Here is a 13,851-nt window from a genome sequence, read left to right as displayed (position 1 = left end):
CGAGTCCTATTTTACAGTCACATAAAAGCTGAAAACGATCTCTACTGTCCACCATGTGTATTGGTAACGAGTAGGAACATGAAATGTCAAATGTCAAAAGTCGTGGGCGAGATGGGCACGTTGCTGTGCCAGGGCTATTTATATAAGTATTCGTGAACACTGAAGCACACTTGAAGCAAGAGACCTTCCTGTTTGCATCTGTGTGCGTGTGTGGCTGCAGTCTGAACGCAAATTCTGCTTCTGTGCCTGTAAATAGGTATAGACTTCAAATTGATTTGTCAAGGAACTGGCAGACAAATCTATGAAAGCACTTGGCCAAGAATGACACCATCAACCTGACTTTAAAATATGTTAAGTTGGCATATAATATAAATTGTCTTAAATATCTCTGGGCAGGCTTTACCACTGAATAAACAGTTTTGCCTTCACTTTCACCTCAAACCATATTACAAATATCAAGTTCTATACGGTTCTTGAAAGCCATGTCAAATTGTGATCTGCTATTGTTATTTTTTCACAGAACCATCAGTTTACCTTCTAAAGAACACATATTTAAATCCCAGCCCCTTCTGTGGCCGAGTGTGGTACGCTTATCTGAAAGAATCAAATCCATCATCTGTCTGTCTGCCTATCTTCCATCATAATATCTGTATAATTGCTTTCGTGAGTCTCTTTGTCATGCATGGGCCTGTCTCCCTAATTACCTGCATGACAATCAATCCCCTCTTACTGCCTGTCTGTCTCCAGTGTCTGCGGACCTGCGGCACACACTGCGCCCAGCCATCTCTCCAGTGCCGGCGCAGCTCTGACCTGACGCAGTGTCCGTGGAGCAAAGTGTGCACGGCGCATAAGTGAAGACCAGCGTTGCATCAATCCAAAGGGATGCTCTCTCTCACCCACGCAGATGGGAGTGGCCAAAGCACGTTAGCAATCAGCAGTAGAGGCCGATCTGGTCTGAACTAGTAATGTAATGCCAATGAAAGACTGCAGTGAGGAGTGGCATCCCCATTGCTCAGAACACATAAACCACTCTGCCCCGACTGCAAACCCCCACCACAGCAGAGATCTTATCATATTAGATGCATTGCCATAACACTGCAGCTCTGTTGTGCTCTTTGGTCAATGCTGGTCTGTTTGTTTGGGTTGATTTTTGCTTGTTTTTCTAAATCCTTTGTATTCGCTGAGCCGATTTAGATAAAGTACTCCTCCTTTATCTTCAGCCACACTCAAGCCCGTTGTGTCAGGCTTTGGGTTTAGAAGCTTCATCAAGATGGGCTTTTTATTTTTATTGGGATTAAGGACACCTCTAGGGTTTTGTTCATTTATTATAAATATACATACATACACACACCATTACACTTAATCAACCCCTACATCATGATTATGGCTTGTTCCTCTGTTGAAAATGCACTGCAGATTCACCAAATTTTCAAACCCAAAGCCTGCAATCCCAGTTCCTCATGCTTTTATGCATGCCAAAGCTCATTTTTGTTTTCACTGAGTTATCTTACTTGGGTTTTCCATGCTTGACTTCTCTTCCACTCAACCTTCCTTCCTAAATACACCAGTCTGCATTATTTCATACCCCTATTGAAGGATTAGCGGCATACTGTCTGTAGTTGTCTGGCTGAATTGAAGGCTTATAAACTGGCCGTTTAAAAATACATTGTTTTTCTGTTTGTTTTCTTACTTGCATAGTTTTTTTTTGCATTTTTTCCCATAATGCACGTGGCTGGGGGTTAGTACCAGTGTCGGTCAACTACACGTCAAAAAGAAAACAACTCTGCTGTTGACGGCTTTGCAGTTCTCGTTATTCGTGTCATGCTTAATGGTTTTAGTAGGCCAGGGAGCAGAATTTTCCAGAAGCAGCTGCGTGCTAGTGGAGCTGAAATAATGCCAGTCCACATTTTTTTCAGCCCTCTTGGCGTTGTGCCCAGCAAACTCAAACGCATACTCACACAGAAATATCCCCTATCTGAACATATCCCACTGGCTCAACAGATGAGTTTCCACTCCACTGCATGACATTGGATAGTTTTCTCCCCACAGCTATACCCTCTGCCAAGAGAGTGAGGGAGAGGGGGAGAGCGAGAGAGAGAGAGAAAGAAAACTCTCTTGCTACTTATATCATTACTGAATACCAGATGTGCACAAGTAATGAGAAAGTAGTGCCAACTTCTAAAGTTATCAAGTAAAGCTATTATTATTACTATTTTTATTTAATTTTTTTGCATGAAAAAGTGCCGACTGTTTTTTTTTTTTTCTTATTTTCCTCCTAATGTCTTGACACAGCTCTTGCCTATGGGGTTGAAGCTTTGGAATGATGTGGGTTTATCTAGATTTTTTTTTTCAGCACAGGATTGCATATGAACAACATATGCAAGACAACAAAATCCAAGTTCTGTTTTTTTACAATCTGCTAATGACTTGGTTTTGGTGTTTTAGGGAGATGGGGGTGAACAGTATACTTGATAACAACAAGGATTATTTCTCTGGGCAGGACTGCGCAGTATATTCAATCTAAACCCTGACAGCAGCCTCTCAATTGCGTCTCTGTCGGGAAATGTCTTGTAATCAGTCCATACCACCAGTCCTTAGAGGCATGATGTGTACAAGAAAGCATTAATGGTAGAATCATTCTCTTTCCAGCTGACACATATCGTTTATATACTCTAACTGTATTGCTCTTTTTTTGCTTTCTTATTTTCACCCTGGGGACCTAACCAGACGTTCTTGGGATGTGTCAGCTGAGAGGTGCCTTTTCCCCTCTTCCCTGCCAGATTAGGTCATTGGTCGAATAGAGAGCACCATAGAGAGAACATCAGAAGTGTACCGAGCATGTCTTCTCCAGCTTTATCCTGCTCACTGGCTTGTGTTTAAAGTTGCTCTCTTCCCTTCTCCATATGAAAAGAAACATTCAAAGAAATGGTCTTCAGTGCCTCTTGCCAAGTTTTTCAAATCCAGACCAGCTTTTTCGGAAGAACCCCAAGCTTGGCCGTGAAGTAAAGAGCAAAGCGCTCTAGTGCTGCACTCCCTGGTAACATTATCCTTCAGTTTGATCAGATCAAGGTCAATTTGAAGATACTGCAAGAATCAATGGTGGGCTGACACATTGATATCACTGGATCTATAGAAACTCTGATTTAATTCTGACTTATTTTTACCCTCCTACTCAGATGTTACAAACTATGAAAACGACAGGTATTACCATTGTATCAGTGGCGACCAAACTACTGCTGCAGAACTACACAACAGGGGGATAGAAGGCCGAAGAAGACTTGAAAGCCAGGATGTTTAATGCTCCCATATCAATGCAAAACAATCTTACTTTCCACAGTTACGGATGCACAAGAATCGTGAACTGCAATCACAACTGTCTCTCCTATTGAGAATACCCAACCAAGACTATCATTGAAGTCAAATATAATTAACCTGACCAAAAAACAAAACAAACGTATTTGTCCACGTGCTTGTCACCCTTACTGTTGTCAAACACCCTCCACCAAGTTTCTAATATCAACTTGACACTATTAGATCCCATCCCCTCCAATCTGCTTTGCTCAATCCTGCCCAGGGGTTATCATTTTTCAACGTTTTTTAGTGTGTGCATTCCGTGTATCAACATACAGTTCACGTATACATTTTGTTAACTCCAAATACGGTTGATGAATGGTAGTCCTGAGGCCCCTTTAATAAACAGTGGCACACAAGCACCAGCTGCCAGACACATTATATAAACCAATCATAGCTGTCACATCGGTATGTCAAGGAAAAAAAAAAAAAAAAAAAAAAAATACCCGCAGTGGCAACAGCAGCAGCAATAAAGCTTTGATCCACTTGTTAGCATTCAGCAGAAGCCCTGTTCCCAGTCACCAGCTTATGTAACGTCAAGAACAGAGAGAGCGCAATGTGTACATGCCTTTCTTTACTAGCAAGCGAAGGTCCCAGCTGTTTCACCTCCGAGCCAACTGCAGTGTGGAGCAGATAAATTGCTACATTGCTTGGGATGAGTTTTCTTTTATGGCTAACAGATGAGGGGGATGAGGAATGGGTTTGTACAATGCAGGCATATTTTATACGCAACACTTAATAACACAGTGTGGCGCTTCCTTCAAAGTTAGCCAAGGATTTATGATTGTCTAAATGTACAGTAATACAATCATTTATTAGTTCTATTTTTTTAAAGAAAGTGGGGTTCTAATGTGTTGAATGACACCGTAAATGTTTAACATTAACAGCTTATAGAGTTACACTCATTATATTCTGGTACGAAGCGTATTTTATGACTGTAAAAATAAAGCAGACTGCGTTTTAACCCCCAGGAGGTCTGCGTCTCAAAGGCTTAGTCTTTATAAGGAGAGGCTTAGGCTAGATTGCATTTAGCCAAACAAGTGTGCGCCCGTGTGCCTCTGGTCAGACATCCGAGTCATCTGAAGGTTTGTCTCTCTCCAGCTGTCCTGCTGCAGATTCCTTGCCATCCCTCTTGGGGTACGTCACTACTGAAGCCGCCTACAACCAAATACTTTGTGAATACCATTGCGGGAGAAGACAGATTGGATTCAAAGAGCCAGGGCTAACTGTTGAGAGCCATTACTTGCCCGCTGTTGTGTTTTATTAATTGTGAGGGAAATGACAAGCATGTACCTTGTGGATCCTGGCACACAGACACCGCTCGTTTTGTTTGAATGTTGTTTGAATGTACAACCAGAAAAAGAAGTCAAGATGCATGATTTTTCCATTAGTCACAAAACCACACAAAGCAATCATGCAGAACTATGACAGACAGGACATTGGACAGTAGGCCTGGGATTGTTTGGTCCACTAACTATCTAACAGTTGTTTTATTTCTCCTACAATGTACCATGGTACAATCTCAGAGAAAATAAGACAGTTACAGATAGTGCGCTGCACTCTATTAAATTTCATAATGAACACTCGAGTAAAGCTAAGAGCTCATTAAGATTTTTCCCCCCCAGATACTGTCACTGTTTCATTGGCAGGCACTTCCACCAGGCTAAAACTGAAATATTCCCAGGACTTGTAACTGTAAATGTGTGAAATCAATCCACCTACTGTCCTCGACAATAACTGGTAAATTGGCAGGCAATATTCTGAGTTTTTTGCCACCTTCGGAGAACATTTCTTACAGTATACTGTAGTTCTTAAAGTGCTGGGAAATAAGTCACATAGGAAGGACTGTAACCTTCTTTGTGGCCATGCAGGAATGCAAAGAAAGACCAAACAGGGTATTTTAAAGAGTTTAAATTAAATCCACTCAAATATGTACTGTAGCTACAGAAAGTGGTGGATCCCAATTTGGTCTGTAGGCCCTTTAAATCATCTATTAACGTTTCTCTGATTTATTTCTCAATCAACTACACCACAATGCAGGCCATATCTTGAAGATCCATCTCGCCCTTGTTTCATGACAAACACATCCCAGTCATATTGCACGCGCTCCAAAAATAATGATACACTTATTATGCTTTAATTAATCAAGCTTTAAACGAGATGCTGTTTCCAATTACATGGCATATCCTGACATGTTAAGTACAGGATCAGATAGCTGTAACATCTTGGAGGCTTGTACAGCTCCCAGAATAAATAGTTTCCTTTTAATTCCGTCGTCGCCATGGTCTGTGATTAAATCTCCAAACCTGGAGCTTGGCCGCACTTCAGTAAAGGTTAGGAACCACTTACAGAGTACAGTCTGGCTTTTTTTATTAAAAACATGCTAGGCAAATCTTACAGGTCACCTTTCAACACAAAGCATACAATCTATTTTTAGGGCAAAGACTGTAGAGTCCAATAATGGTGGATGCCTAATTGCGCCTAATTACAGCTCCCTAAATATCTTTCCTGATAAGATGTGTTCAAGGGGGTGATGTCTCCCAGATGGAGCTGACAAGTCGGGTGGAGAGTGCATGTAAAAAGGAAGGCTGTTCCAAGTCCCAGTCAGAAATAACCAGAAAGTATTTCATAGATATAGTGGCCGTGCCCTGACTGAAAGCTTACTGTAACTATAATTATATAATGGCTGTTATGAACACCCAAACCTTCCCTACAGCTGCTTATGAATTTCCCATTTGCCTCCGCATCCCCCCTGCCCTTTCTTTTGTCCCTTTCCTGAATTCAGTACGGAAATGCTGAAGCAATATCCTTATCGGGGGACTTTATCAGCTGATTCGCATTCTAACGCCCATAAACAATGCCCCCCCACCGCCCCCCCTCCCCTCCAACACGCACTAAAGCATTCCTGCTGGGATATTAACAAAAAACAAAAACAAAACTAAAATCTGCTTTTGCTGTCTGTCTGCCTCCCTCCCTCCCTCCCTCTCTCTCTCTCTCTCTCTCTCTCTCTCTCTCTCTCTCTCTCTCTCTCTCTCTCTCTCTCTTCTCGCTCTCACTACTTGCTCCAGTTTTGTCGTTGGCTGCACTCCAACATCCAAAAGAAAAACATTCCAAGCACACAAACAGCCTCGTTTTGATGTCTGAAAATGAGCCTTCATTTCCATTTCACAGGCTCAGCTCCTGCGTACCACCGAGAGAAGGTGGTGGTGGGGGGTGGGGGGGTGGGGTGGGGAGAACAATCCCAAAAGCAGCTTTAAAAAAAAATTAAAAAGAGGGAGAGAGATAAAAGGGGAATAATATCTCATTTGTTTTCTTATTATCCTGATTTCTGGCTAATCGAACAGCTGCCCTTGGTGCTCTGCAGTGATTTCATCTGTCATGTGAGCGCCGGTCCCCCTGCTACTCCCAAGGATCCGAGCACCCTTGACATCACTCCCTAAATATAGACCTGCCATTGCAGGAGGTGCGTTAATCATGCATTAGGAGAAGAAAAAGCCTTTTCAGTTACATTTTAATCAGGCTTGCCAGTGCACAGAGATCTGGGGTAACAGTGTTAACCCGTTTTGCTTTAAGTGTCATTTAAAGCAAATATTAGTTGGGTGCTTTTGCGTGTGTGTGTGTGTGTGTGTGTGTGTGTGTGTATGGGGGAGTTGTATGTGTATCTTGTTTGTTATTTTTCCAAATTGATGAGATTTAGTTAACTCCCTTGGGTTTGTGTGAGCAACTTATATATATGCACTTGTTCTCTACATTACTTTGTCCATCAATGGAGAGTTACAATGACAATTCTGATAGTCACAATTACAGAGTGAGATTGTATCGTGTTGCACATTTGCCCACTGCATCATTGTCTTTAGAACGATTAATGGCATCCAAAGTACCTTTTGATTCATGAGGCTGCAGAACAATTCATCAGAGAGAGATGTTGCTTTCATATGTTGACTCAGTACAGCATTTTTCCCTGGGTAACCATAATGACAGACTCCACATGCTTATGTTAAATGCCACATACAGATAATGCAGAGGATTAGGACTATTTATATATAAATAGCTGTAGATAATAAGCGGTAGTTTGCCCGAGCGATTCATTATAGAAAAAGAAGAGGGAGAAGAAAAAAAACGCTGATCTCTCACTTCTTTCGAATGACATATAATAACAGAACTCATTCTAATTATAGGTTTTTCATTCATTATATTGCTAAACCTTTTTTAAAGAAATTGTCATGCAAATACTGTCCCATCGTAATTAGGTAATATTCAGTAGAATGGCAACAAGGTTAAATATTTTCACCATAAACAAAAGTCAAAATATGCCATATACTTGTTACTTAATTTTAAAGAGCTCTTTCATTTAAAGGATTTCTGTGAAGGGGTGAATTGGAAGTGTTGGGGTAAGGGGTAAGGTTAGGATGAGGATTAGGGCTAGTTTTCTGTTAGAGATAGACTTGGGGTTAATATGTTCTTTGGGGTTGGTCTAGGGGTTAATTTCAGGATCAACGTCAGGGTCACCCATGAGTTGAGGGTTGTGTGTTAGAGCCGGGTTGTGGTTAGGGCAGAGACACTTGTCACAGCCTGTATATTCCGGTTGCTTTATTGAGATTTTGTTTAAGATAAAGGCATATAAAAATAAATTATATTTGATTATATACCACGCTACCTCCCTGCCACAACATACTTTACATCTCTACCTGGATTACTGAATGTGTTATCTACTTTAATCATTATTTCCCCTTGATAACTACACCACAGAGCCCAGATTGTAACACCTATATTTAACTTCTGCCGAAACGCAGCCAGAGAGGGTTATTTTTACATCCAATTCAAATGGAAATGATGCTGTATTAAAACAGACAGCTAAGCTTGAAGTGACAGGTGAGAAAGATCCCCAGGTCTCACTGAACAGCCTGGGAAACTTGGGGGGGTTAAGGAGAGAGAGGAGACAGTGTGATTAGACAATATGTTTTAACTCCACATGGAAGATAAACTAACTACTTTGAGGGGTGTCAATTGATATTCTTTGTCTGCTGCATTGGCAGAAAGAAATGGTAATTAAATAATGGATCCTAGACTTGCATGTCAATGAAGAGACAGAATTTTCTTATGGTGCCAGATGTGAGCTTAGGTTTTTCGAGAGGACTTAAACAATGCCATGCATGTGAACTAGTGGAAAGGTTGCAATTCCTTGCCTGTATTATGGATATTCTTGAATGCGCTATTCATTTTTCATATGTCTATCATTTTCATCTTCAAACAAGGTCATCTTCAACTGTCAAGGCTTTGACCGCAACATGGTGCTTCCTTTCTCTCCTAATTGAGCACGGCCAATTTGTTTCCATTTTCTTTTCAATTCTAACCTGTGGGAGGTCTGACCGTGAAAGAATGTGTCCAGATCTTATTCATATTCCACACTTGTCACCGAATCAACCTAATTAGCATATCATGCTGGTCTAATGGTGGGGTTTACTTGACACCTGCCTACAATCGCTAGACACCTGCTTTACTGAGAATGCAAATTTCCAGAGTACAAGACCAATAACAATGGTTTCTACCAACAAGCCTTTAAAGTCTGATCACTCACCATGCAAACAAAATATATGGTCCCCTCAGATAGCATCTTAACTCTTATTTCACAACAATTTTCCTCTGTGAAGAGTAGCGATTTCAGGAATTTGCCGGTATGATCTGGGCAGTAGCAGTTTACCTCCTCAGTCCCTTATTTTGAAACAACGCCAAGGAGAACTCACGTCTCTGGCTTCTGGTCGTGCTTTGGGAGGTTTCCGTTTAACACAATTCTCCCCTGCCCTGTAAACATGAACAGATCCCGCAGATGTGCTGGAACACAGAAGGACTGTCAGCACCGACCTGTTCTTTACATCATAGCCAACGACTGGATTAGTTCAATCCCTCTTTATCTACAGCATCTCCTGAAATACAAAAGGTGCATTTCCTCAGTCGGGCTAGACAAAGGACTCAGTCTGGGTTGATTTACTCCAGCTGTATACCTAGACAGTCTCTCTTTCTGGGACCTTTTCTGGGTTTATTCCACAAAGGAAATCAGACACTTATAATTTAAAGAAAATCCTAGAAGCAAACAGATGAGTGAAGTTCATACTTTGCAGTTCTTTAGGAAACACGAAGCTGATCGAAAGGATTTGTTACGTATCTGGAGAACTGGTTGACGTTATTGTTTTGAACATTTATATTAACATCACACAAGAAACTCAATGGGCTTATTCTACATATTTGTATAAGCTGTATCTTAAAAAACATTTAATAGGTGTGCTATGTATTTGTCAGATGTTTACAATAATATTAAACATGAAATAAGTCGCATTAGCCCTGAGCTATTGTACTTTTGAGAAGAATTATGGTTCGAATGGTTCATGGTTTGAATTAAGTTCAATCAATTCCTAAAAAAATTAATGTCAACTTGAAAGTTAACTAAAAACAGTTCTCTGTCCTTCACTATTGTACAAAAGATCACATAAAACATTGACCAAAACCATGAAGTCCACATGGAGAGCAAAAGCTGGGGGGATGGTGGGTGTCTTCCTTAAACGAAACAATGCCATCTTTCACATTCCAACATGTGAAAAATTGACTCTTAAAAAGAAAGCAAGTTTCATTCCTTTCTCTTAAATATAACTATAAGCAAATGCTGATACTAATGAGTGCTTGACTTGGAAGAGCATTTTAAAGATTATTCAGAATGTAAATGACTGGTTGAGAAGCTGCTGAGTAATTGCTAAGGGCATTACAGCAAAAAAAATACTTCAGCATTTTAATCATTCACCATGCGGTGGAGTACAGCGTTGAGGCTCATTATGCACATGAACTGGGACTGATGTGGGCTTTTTAGCTTAATACCCAGAACAGGTTACACACTGTACTGTGTTTATCAAGATAGGGAAATGGATTTGTTTTGAAAATTACCAGTCAAGCATGCTGAGCAACCACAAAATGTTTACAGCCCGTCTCTGGCTACCTGTGTTGCGATTAAACCACTAGTCTCCAATGTTTACAGCTCTCCTGTCTTATCTGCATCATTACCCAGACGCGTGATCTGTCATCCCTACAATAATAAATGTGGTGAAATCAATAGAGATTGTGTATGGATGTTGGCCCTGTTTTAGAACATTGTGTAAACCTCTCCAGATAAACATTACCAAAAGCACCAGACACATGATGCAAACGATCACTAATAACCGTACTGTGTAGCTAATAAAACAGTTTCAGCTTAGCAGGGCTAATATTCCACAGAGCCAACGCATGGCAGCTTTTGGATTACAACTTTCCAATGTATCTCTCCACAGCAATATAAATAGATTACATATTTAAACTGTAAAATATATGTACACAGTAACTCCATTTACAAAATCAAATGGACCAGAAGAAGGAAATTTTGCTGTGGTGCCAAGTAAAGATAATTTTTCCAGGGCAGCACCTGTTTTTGAAGCCTGTATATGACACGGCAGCCATGATGTTGTGTAATGAAAGTTTTCTCTGATTTAGAAATGGGGTAGAGAGGAGCGACTTTTTTTCAATTAGTTGCAGACAGCCACTCACTGCCCGGCATGTGTGCATCTTGCACATGTCTTTATCCAAGTTAACAGTTTCATGGCGTTACAGTGCAGCTTCTGTTAATGTTTAAGCTCTTTAGGTGTTTCAGTGATAATGGCTTTAAACGTTAACTTGGGTTTGGAAAATGCTCAGAAAACACACACTTCAGTCTTGTACGTGACAGTCAGCAAGTTAATGATAGGATAGAACCACTAAATAATATTCTTGCTAGGAACCGATAAATTGTACAACTGATACAATTAATGTACCAATTCATGTTATAGGAAGATACTATCTTTTATGTGTAAAAACAAAAACAAGAAAACACTAGTTGAGAGGTTTTTACATATAGATTGCAAGATTGATATTAGATTTTGCACCACTGAACAGTATTCAAAGTGAAAAAACATTGCTTGGTCAATCCAATACAACAACAGATGTCTTTTACAATGGAAATTCATCTGACAACAGAAATGAACAATATTGACTTCTACTAAAGACAACTCCTATAGATTTAGTGAATGGTCTGATACACCAATGTAAATATTAAGCTACCACTAACAATCTTTATGGCACTTCCCATGTCAGAGTGTGGTCTTTCTTCTCATAAGCATTAGTACGCAGAGCATTGTGTAGAATAACGCTGAAAGAGCCCGGGTCCTACATGAGTCATCCAACGTCGAAGCGAATGGAAACTCTCCAGTCCACGCTAAACTGAGGTTTCCAAGTCCATTAACCGATACTCAGTAATTTCAGTGGGCTTGATCCCTGTCCGGCTGCATCAGGGGCCTTTATATTTTACTTATCTAAAATAAGAGCAGTACTCCCAACAAGTAATCAATTGAGGATTTATAGATCCAGCTAATTGACTGATTATTCTGATGATATATTGGAAAGCTTGAAAAACATCAAATGAAAGATACATCAATGATTCAAATGCACTCAACCAAAGAATAAATAAGATACTCCCATGGGATACAAATAGATATATACAAACATAAAAAGGAAAATGCATAAAAGGAAATATGACATCCAGCCCTAAGAGTAATACAAGCATTTATGGGAGGGGTTGGATGTTTTCCAAAGCCTAAGAATATGTGGCAGAGAATGGTAATGATATACTTCTATGGTCAGTTTGCCATTGGAGTTATAAAATACAATCATAACACGATACAGTGACTAACCCCTTCCAGTCGGTTAAGTACACTAATGACTAACAGAAATGCTAAAGGTCCATTCACAGAATTCATATCTAAAGAGCATCTCATGCTTTCATAAAGTATTTAATATCTCTGCCTTATTTTATTAGTACTTCTGCCCGATAGGTCGGTATGAATGCTCTTGCTTTGGCTGAGTCGAGGTGTGCTTGAACTTTGGAATGAATGGCACGAAGATAATTAAAGCCTCCAAATCACACACATTGACTGTCATGGAGTTCAGCTTTATTTCAAACAAAGGCCGCGGCCCATTTCATTAGCTTTATTATACAACTTGGATGTGAAGGTCCAGAGTTGTAAAGATTGTGGGTAAAGTCATATAAACTTGCAGTGATAATGATTTGTGACACTTCAGCAGGTAAGAAAGACCAGGCAGGGGAAAAAAGGCTGCGTTGAATTTGTTTAAAGACACGGTATTTCTGGTCTGGACTAAATAAATCTGGCATAAAACTGATATCTCCATTAATAGTTCATTTTCAGAGTAATATGGATGGCATTCCTGTCTGAAGTACAAAAGACGTTTGAAGTACTGATAATGTTATGGCAATGTAGGATTCATGCTCTGTCACAAAAGCAGACCACAATCAGACCTCTTATACTTGATCTAATAAATATAATTAACCTTTTAATTAAAGTATAGGATCAAGAGCATATTTCAAATTCTTTACTAGTACTATAATTACAATGTTTGTGTCATGTACACCAAGCTCCTTTTATTAATGAAATTAGAAAGAAAATATATACATTTATCCTCTTCAATATGTTGACAACATCGCAGTTCGCTGTAATTTGACTTAAGTGGATTTAAAAAATAATAATATTTAGACTCTGGGAAAAGCTAGTCATGTTTTGTTCAACTGGGATAAGTAGTTTGAGAGCAGATGCTTAGTAAATGTTCTTCTTAATGTATTTTGCAATTTACAGCAACTGACTCAAGAGTTGTTGCACATGATCTTTGAGTTTGACACAGTTTGGCTTTATAACATCAAACACCCTAAGTTAAAAAAGATAAAAAGAAAAAGCAAAGGCCGCCAGAGTTCAAAGGCCTACTTCTGTTTAACAACAGAAAGGATTGTGAAATGCAAATCAAACATTCCCTATGCCAACGCAGGGCCATTACACATTAACAAATGAGGTCAGGCAACCAATTTTTTCTCTTTTTTTTTTTTTAAGCTGGAGTAACCACGTTGCTGTGTAATTACAAAGTTTGCATTTATAGATCTGAAGGAAGCAACATAAGCACTCCCATCAGGAAGGGGGAACATTCTGCACACACTGCAAAAGAGCCTTCTTTATAGTAAATGTGTTTCTGTGGCAGCACACAAAAAGACAGGAAGGATGTGAAATATTTACTTGAAAGAACGAATCAAAGATTGTTCTTCCTGAAATGGGATACCAGTTTTCAAAGTTGCAACAAAGCAAGGGGCAGGGGGAAACAAAAACAAAGGCTTTGACAGGACTTTTTAAGGAACGAACTCCAACCCCCTTCCCACAGTTAGGAATGATAATACTTTGAAGATGGAAAATATTGATTAGAGCAATGCACAGTGAATGCTCCCCCAACTGCTTCATTAAGTTGAAAAGGAGCAAAAACATTAATAACCATCCCCAAGAACATGAATCTTCTTTCAGGGCCGTTTTTTGGCTAATCAAGTAAAGTTACATACTTTCAATGAACCGAAGAAACCCTGTCTAGGCCAGTAATGGGTTGTACTGTCTTGTA

The sequence above is a fragment of the Amia ocellicauda genome, chromosome 23, assembly GCF_036373705.1.
Source record: "Amia ocellicauda isolate fAmiCal2 chromosome 23, fAmiCal2.hap1, whole genome shotgun sequence".
Taxonomy (NCBI): domain Eukaryota; kingdom Metazoa; phylum Chordata; class Actinopteri; order Amiiformes; family Amiidae; genus Amia; species Amia ocellicauda.
This window is presented reverse-complemented; position numbering follows the sequence as displayed.